This window comes from Mastomys coucha, unplaced genomic scaffold (genome assembly GCF_008632895.1).
Source record: "Mastomys coucha isolate ucsf_1 unplaced genomic scaffold, UCSF_Mcou_1 pScaffold23, whole genome shotgun sequence".
In the NCBI taxonomy this organism is placed as follows: domain Eukaryota; kingdom Metazoa; phylum Chordata; class Mammalia; order Rodentia; family Muridae; genus Mastomys; species Mastomys coucha.
The window spans coordinates 90,347,904-90,356,492 of record NW_022196906.1 but is presented as its reverse complement, the minus strand read 5'-3'; the positions used below and the strand labels follow the sequence as shown (position 1 = coordinate 90,356,492).

The 8,589-nt window shown below is 43.0% G+C and overlaps 1 protein-coding gene across 6 annotated transcripts in view; it reads left to right on the top strand.

Annotated features, from left to right (window-relative positions):
* The first annotated feature begins 5,813 nt into the window (after positions 1 to 5,813).
* The window catches only part of Zbtb38 (zinc finger and BTB domain containing 38), a 108,240-nt gene continuing 105,464 nt past the window's right edge, over positions 5,814 to 8,589 (top strand). For 5 of the 6 annotated variants that reach the window (XM_031346057.1, XM_031346052.1, XM_031346047.1 and 2 more), the window contains exon 1: positions 5,814 to 5,910. The gene's annotated coding sequence lies outside the window, so the exon portion shown is untranslated. Of the gene's footprint in view, positions 5,911 to 6,547; positions 6,654 to 8,589 lie in introns of those variants that run through there. The other variant, XM_031346041.1, reaches the window with a different exon arrangement.

Sequence of the window (8,589 nt, the reverse complement as noted above, 5' to 3'; positions counted from 1 at the left end):
AGCAAATAATCATTTTAGACAAATGTATGATGTCAGTAAGTGTTTGACAATGTTTTACTTTATAAACCTATATGCTTGCTTGGGATTGACTAAAGATCAGTCATAACAGAAAATTTAAGAAGCCCCGTGGAAAGCCGGGCGGTGGTGGCGCACGCCTTTAATCCTAGCACTTGGGAGGCGGAGGCAGGCGGATTTCCGAGTTCGAGGCCAGCCTGGTCTACATAGTGAGTACCAGGACAGCCGGGGTTACAGAGAGAAACCCTGTCTCGAAAAACCAAAAAAAAAAAAAAAAAAAAAAAAAAAAAAAAAAAAAAAAAAAAAAAAGAAGCCCCGTGGAATTGCAAAACAAGTAAAGGGGGTCTGGGGAGAGTTAAGAGTTCAGCAGGGAAGAGTATTTGCAGAGGACCCAGGTTCAATTCCCAGAATCCATGTGACAGCTCAAAACTGTCGGGAACTCCAGTCCCAGGGGCTCTAACGCTCTCTTCTGGCCACTGTGAATGCCAGCCATACAAGTGATGCACAGATATAGATGCAGGCAAAGCACTCATGCACATCAAATAATAAAAAGAAAAGAAATAGAAAGATAATACAAAGGGAACGGTGAGACATAAAACTAGCCAGGCAGGGTGGTGCACACCTTTAATCCTAGGCCGTGGGAGGGAGAGCAGGTGGATCTCAATGAGTGTCAGCCCACCCTGGTCTATCTAGTGAGTTCTAGGCCAGCCATGGCTACATAATGAGTCCTTGTCTTAAAAAAAAAAAAAAAAAGGAAGAAGAAGAAGTCGTTGCTTCTTTGAAGTATTGAAGTATTTGAGACGGCCATGCATCTTAGTGAGATCTTACCTCAAAACATAAAGTAAAAAGGGGCCTGGGATACAGAAAGTAGTGTGGAGTTTGCTAGCATGTATGAATCCTAGGTTCAGTCCTCACGCAATAATGAAATTAATAAATAATAAAAGGCCAGCCCCTGCTATCCTCAGGACCCTCCTTAATAGCCCATTTTGGTTCACCATCTCTTTGAAGGCTCTATTCCAAATACGGGCACACTCAGGAGACAGAGAGAGCTCCAACATACAAATTTCAGGGTGACACTATCTCCAAACAACCTTCTCTGCACATTCTTGCTGAGTGTCCTCTTAATAGAGAAAGCGAGTAAATACTGGGCCCTCTGCTTCCTTGAAAAGAATGCTCACACAAAGCCAAACACGGTAGCACATGCCTGTAATCCTAGCTGTAGGGGATTTGCCAGTTAACAAAGAGAGTGATATTTCTCAACGAGGCAGAAATATTCACAGCAGGCTAGTCTGAGAGTTTTTTCTTTTCCACTAAGGAGAGCCCAGTGCCCTCTCACCGGCTCACTCCCAACTTGGAAAGAGTCTTGTGATAAATCTCCAACCCAAATAAGCCTGGGCGAAGAAAGCACGACTCAATTGATATGAATACATGCTGCACGCCTAGATTGGGCAGATCTATCCTACACTACCATCTTCCCCACCTAGGGGACCCCTTAGAACTTGCGGTTTCTCCAGGCCACCTGCTTCTGCTCCACTTTTTCTTTCTTTCTTTTTGTTAACCTCCTCTTTTGTTGTCTTCTCTTCCTGTTCTTTGAGTTTTTGTATTTTCTGTTTAAGGTTTTGTCTCTACATTTCTTTATATTGTAATTCTGATAGTCTATTGTCTATTTTATTTTGATTAATTTTAAAAGGTTATTTTCCAAGTCTTGTTTTTTTTAATCTTTATTATTTTTTCTCTGTTGTTTGGTCTGATCTGCGAACTGTTGTATCCTTTGTTTTAGCATCTTTTCCAGCTACTGTCTCCCACCTTCATTTTTAGCTTTTTGTCTCTTATTTTGATCTATAATTTTTTGTGTTTTTAATTTTAGCGTTTTTTTTTTTTAGGCCACATCAAGTCTTAAATCTCTTGTTTTGTTGTTTTATAATTTCCTGTATCTCCTGTTTTAAGCCCTGTTTTTATAATCTTAGCTTTTTCCAGAACTCATTTTCATTCATAGTATTGACTCGTAGTTTCCCGGAACACCCTGGATTTTTACGCTGCTCTGAAGTTGCAAGAGAATCCTTTATCAGAAACCTAATCTGGTTTTACCTAAGCTTTGAGTAGTTGTTTATTAGCTTGTACTTGTGAGCTCCAAAAGGAAACAGATTGTGTCTCATTTATCAGTTTCTCTTCAAATACTTTCTAGATCACAGTATGTGATCAAAAAAAAAAAAAAAAATCAGGAAACAAAGGAAATCGTACCACACTCCGGTTCACAGGATATACCTCCCAAACAGGCCGGAAGATCAGCCATTCCTCTCTCATTCTGCATAGCACTGGGGACAGTATGGTTTGAATCGTAAATGTACCACAGAGGCTAGTCTGTTGAAGACTGGGTCCTTTCAGCCACTGGAGTTTTTAGGAGGTGTTGGGGGTGGGGCGGGGGGGAAGTCTAGGTGGAAGAAGCTGTTTATCAGGGTCATGCCTTAAGCATGTGCTAGAATTCTGGCCACTTCTCTTTCTCCTTCTACTTCCTGACCATCATGAGATGAGTAACTCTGCTCTAGCATGTGTTTCCTACTATGATGGTCTGCTTCCAGACAGCCCCCAAGACAATGGAGACAAGTGACCACAGACCCAAACCCCTGAGATCATGAGCCAATGCTACCCTTTCCTTCTGAAAGTTGATTTCCATCGGTTGTTTTGTCATAGCAACAGATAGCTAACTAATACACAGTAATAACTCTTTCCCTGAGCTCTTCTGAGTAGTTTTCTATTCTATACCTGTTTATCAGGGTTAAATGATCTTTTCTCTGTTTTTATTTACAAAGAGTCCTCACTCTTACTAGCAAACCTATCTCTAATCCATAATCCAGCCTGAATTCTCAAAGAGATCTGAGTCAGTCAGTCTATCTGTCTGTCTGTCTGTCTGTTTGTCTGTCTGTCTGTTTTTCAAGACAGGATTTCCCTGTGTAGTCCTACTTTCCTGGATCTGTGCTCTGCTGGCTTCCAAATCACAGATCCACCTACCCTGCCTTCCCAGTGCTGGGACTAAATGTGTGTGCTCCCACCGAAGTTTTCCTGTTTACGCCTCTGGACTATACCGTAGCCTGACATGTGGGTGTTTAAGCCAATTCAAGTTTGGATTTGCTTGTCTCTGTTCATTGATTCCTCTCTTAAGCACCCTAAATAGGCTACCACAGGTGAGCTCAATTCCCCACCGTTAGGCTAGGGATTTCAATGGAATCACATAAATGTATGGGTATCAGGCAGAAAACATTGAGTAAATGTTGAGTTGGGAAACCTGTGGGTATGAACTGAATTTGTAGCGGTCAAGACAGTGAGGAAGTCAGCCATTTACAAAGCTCATCCATAGGCAACTGCAGCCAGTCAAGGAGAAGATGCTGCTGGGAACCTAAAACATGGATACTTACGGGTAGGAAGGAGTGGATGATAGCTTATTCCACTTGGCCCTGAGAGTCTGAAGAAGCTAGCTAAGACTATCAGGTCCAGGTTGCAGCACTGCCTTCTTAGCACAACCCTTCCTATAGTCTGCTGGGCTTTTCAACAAGCTTTCGGCATGCTGGTGAGTTTTAAGCTCCATAGAAGCATGCATTCCCACTTGCTTCAGTATCCCCAATACTATCTTCTGTGATGGTGGTATTCAGTAAGCATTTGGTGCATGGATCTACAAATGTAGGTATTCAGATGTACATATGGGTAGACGGACATAGAAACAAATTCTTCTCCATCTGTCAGCAACGTGCAACCCTGGTTCCCACGGGGATTTATCTTTGTTGTAGGTAGGTCTCTTTGTCTAGCCACCTGCTCCTTGATATCCCTGAAAGAGCTTAGTCATTTGACAGCTTTGATGAGTAGCTTCTTATTAACTAAACCGTTGTGCCACTTGCTCTCGTAACCTTAAATTATTTTGAGTTAATTCTTAACTGTTTCCCTTCTGCACGTGTGTCCTGTAATGGTTTGCCTTTATCTGATTTTCCCCACTTTCCTGTATATTTGTGGTTTCTGCTGGGGCTCAGGTGACTGCATCAGATGAGAGTGAGCACTTGACTCCTCTAGGAAGCTTTTCTGGCTTCCCCGGGTGACATCCAATCGATGCCCATTTAAGCCCTCCTATGTAAGGTTCTTAGTGCTAAGGAGGAAGATTAACTTCCCCAGATCCAGTTCTTGGAGAACAGAAGAATGTTGGCATAGCCAGTCCCTGAAGAAGATGAGCTACAACAGCTAAAGGTTGGTGGTGGGCCTTCTAGCTCAGCAAAAGCTGGCCGTGCTGGCTTTCTTTGCCAGGAATTCCAATAGTGTCTTTTCTCTAAATGAGTTCTCCGGCAGGCAAGAAGGAAAGATTTTAATAAGCTTCATGGAGCTCTAGAGTTTAGCTGCCGTCTGTTCATCAGTCCAGTGGTGCTTATCTGATGCTCTGGTACTCAATAAGCATTTGGGAGAAGAAGAAGAGAGCACTGGAGGAGGAAGAGTGCCAGTGCTGCTTAGAGAAACAGGTTGCCGGCCATCTTGTTTTCCAAACCAGAGAGATGCATGATCACTGATGCCCAGAAGAGTTCAATCTAATATCACTTTGCCAAATGATAAAGGATAAAAGAACAGCGGAATGACAAACAAACCATAGCCTTTAGTGTGTGTGACAGCAGCGTTCATGTGTTAAGATGCAGTCAGAACTTCTTCCTAACTTTAGCAGACATTTGTTCTGTGTGTCTGCCGATCCTCCAAAGGAAATTAGCTAAACAAGTTTTGTTTCGGGTCAGCAAACGGGCGTTTGGGGGATAAATGGGAGCGGACAGTGGAGGCGATGGAGTTGACTCCAACTGTTCCATTTGGCATTTGGTAAAGGTCAGCTCATCAGAAATGGTGCGTGGAGGAAATTCATCAGGCTTCCTGCTGTTGAGAGAGATTAGCCACAGAGTAATTCGTCAAATGCTCCGTCTATTTAATCATGTACTAAGGAAAAATAACTCAGTTCAGGAGGTAAAAAAAAATAGATAAAGGAAATTTGATATATCCTTTTAGTATCAGTCTTTCATATATTTCAGGTCATACAGCTACACAATTCAGGTCCAGCAAGTCCACTTTGAATAGTGTAGACACTGGATGGAGAAGGGAATGCTAAAAAAAAGTGTCACATTTACGGTCAAAATCTCAAGGCTAAGACTGCTTCCTCCACAGCCCGGAGAACAATTTATAGAACATGAAAATGCCCCACACCCCACGTAAGGAAAATTCACTACCGTTTCAAACTACCATGTTGGGAGAGGCCATCAAAATAAATAATATATGGCAACAATAATATATGGCAAAGTTCGAAAACATCTTGATAAGAAATTCAGAAGGAAAAAAACCTGTCCCTTTGATACCGTTTTCCCATAGATTATACCGACAAAGTATGTGCTAGGTGAACTGAAGAATTAACCAGGGGAATTTGGACTCATGATCTCCACAAGTGTATTAAAAACTAACATGCAAATGATTGTCGGTGATTGTCAGTGAGTCTCTGGCTCAGGACCAGGAGAAGGGACGTATGTACCACCTTAGACAGCAGGGGTTATTCCACAAGTTAAAGGAAGCCCAAGGTTCTAACTTTCAGTCTGTGTTATGTATGAATCGTACACTTCAGCCAATGGGTTTTCCCCCTTTTCCCCACCCCCCCATCCCTTTTAACCATTTGTACTGCCATTTAGCGTGCTTTCTCTTTAAGTCGACAATCATTTGGGCCTTGACCACATTTAAAAGGAAATAGTGGGTGGTACCACGATAAATCATCTCTAGTAACTATTCTTTGCCAAACACTTCGATAACAAATAAGGGAAAATGGTTTCCAAGTAGATCCCGTGACGCTGGGACACCCTGGGAGAGAAACCAGACTCCTGAGAGCTCGTGGGAAGTGTGAGTTACGCTCGGATTACAGCTTGCTCTTTGCGGTTTTATTTAAGAAGCAAGTTAATGTTTACATGACAATGGACTTCAAAGTCCAGGCAATAAGGAGAAGAATATGAGGGAGAAAAACAGTTTATTTGTGAAGAGGCAGGGGATTGTGGGAGGGGGGAGACGCAGCCACTGTGGGAAATTGAAATGGGGGGGGGGAGACAGATTCTTATCTTATCAGGGTGCAATGACTTTTTTAAAATTAACATTATAAACTTTTATTACCCGACAATATAAGTAGTGTGTTTCGTGACTGCCAAGACAGTTATTCTTGTTGGAATTCCAGTTCTTAAAAAGAGCAGGCCTCTTTCCCACTGTCGTAGTGTGGAACTCTGGCTCTTCTTTGTAGCCATATGAAGTTTGTTCTCACTGAGACTTCTTTGCAAGGCCACTTTTGGTGAGTGCAAATGAATGCTCTTTGGGGAACAAGGAAGGACTTTGTGTTAGATAGAAAGAAGTCTCTCTAACACTCCTCCTCCTCAAATATTTCCTCTGATACCTTCTTTTGGGGGGAGGTGAAGGCCACTTCCTCCTGACTGTGTGGTTAACCAGCCACACCCAAGGCGCTAGCACGAGATACACAGGCATGAGTTTTTGTCGGGGGATCCTGGAAGACATCCACTCAGGCTTGCTTCAAGGGAATCTCCAGATCAGAAGTGGAGCCTGAGCAGTATGTTATGACCTTGCCGTGTAGTCCTTTAGAGGTTTGTACACTTGGATACATTTAATATTTTTAAAATCTATTTTTATGTGTACGAGTGCTTTGCCTGCGTGTATATCTGTGCACCACATGAATGCTCGATGCCTACAGAGGCCAGAAGAGGGGGTTGGGTCCCCTGGAACTGGAATCGCATATCACTATCAGTTACTATGTGGCCACTGGGCATTAAACCCCGGTTGTCCGGAAGAGTAGCCAGTTCGTTTAACCACTGCGTCATCATCTCGGCAGCCCCAGTAGATAAATTCAGAAATGTTAAGTCCCATTAAAGTTCTCTTAGAATCAGGCCCCATGCTTGATGGGCTTATCTATGTGTTTTTGAAAGACTGTCTAAAAGAAAGCTGAAGAGATGCTTTCTTGCAACAAATGCAGGGTGAGATTCAAAACTCTTGAGCATCCCCTCCTGAGGAGGCAGAAACAAAACCTCTGCCCCTTCAAGACAGCAAGTGTCCAGTGGCTTCCTTGCAAAGAGTACAGTGCAGACAACGGAGAGAAGAGTAACTCTACTAAGGAGAGAACACACAACACCTACAGGGGAGTGACAGTCCCTGCCTTGATAGGTCATGTGATGTGTCTTCATGTCACTTCACCTCTGGGGTCTCCCCCCCAAGGCCAGAAAGAACTGTGAGAAAATTATCAAACAGAACGAAAGGAAACTCTATAAATATTTGGCCATTAGTCTTGAAATTCAGCTAGATCGGGTGTTCTCAACCTTCCTAATGCTATGACCCTTTAGTACAATTCCTTGTGTTGTGGTGACCCCCAACCATCCGATTATTGTTGTTGCTGTTTCGTAGCTGTTATTTTGCTGTGGCTGTGAACCGTGAGGTTAATAGTTTTGGAGACAGAGGTTTGCTAGAGGGACTGCGGCCCACAGGTTGAGAACCGCCGTTCTAGAACATTTAAAAACAAAGGAATAGGGAAACCATGCAAGGCCAGAGGAGCCTGAAGTGACAATTAAGTGCACACCACCACCACAATGCTTTTGTATTAACAGAAAAGGGAAGTTGACTTAAACTTGAGGAAGCTTAAGCCTAGAAATGCATTGGCATTGGTTTGTAAAGCAAACTTCCCACCTATGGAAAGAAATTAAGAAAATGTTTATGGTAGGGAAAACCTGTCTATTGGATAGATGAGAATTCTCCACACTATATTCTCAATTTATTTATTTACTTATTCATTCATTCATACATTCATACATTCATATATACATACATACATCCTTGATTCTAGCCCAAACAGTGACACCTTCTCCCAGGAGACTTCCTGTCTCCTTCACAGACTACCTTCTACATATCCATCATCAGAGGTGGTTTCTTATGCTTGCATACAATAACTGCTTTGTTTGCCTGCAGAAACTGCCCAGTCTCGAAATATACCTACCAGATGGAAGGTGTCTCCCCGGGGCTAACCCACATGAGAATCAAGACCTGCAGGGTGCTGAGTGCAACCCCACTCCCACCTTTGCTGAGGTCATCATCCTTTTGTGGGGTCAAACCCAGGGCTTCATATATGCTAAGCCTAGACACCCTACTCCAGCCACCAAAAATGCTTCTTTTCTTTTTTTTCTTTCAAAAATGCTTCTTAAAAATATCTATTCGACAAAACGTCTCTATTCTGGTGAATGATGTCATCACTCCTATCTACTTAATCAAGGACTCACCTTTGACTCTTTGCACATCCCACAGAATGACTAAACTGCCAAAAGATGCAGTGTGTGTCTCAGCGTCTCCTGGATCTGGGCCTTCCTGCTCATTTCTGCAGCTTAGTCACTGGGTATCACATCCCATCCACAGAGTTGGCCTTAGCTCCCTAGCTGACCTGCTGTCTCCAGCCCTGCGAGCCCCACTGAACCCTGAATGTACAGGGATGCCTTCAAAACAAGGTTTGGCCCTGATACCCTGCTGTGGCAACCCTTCAGA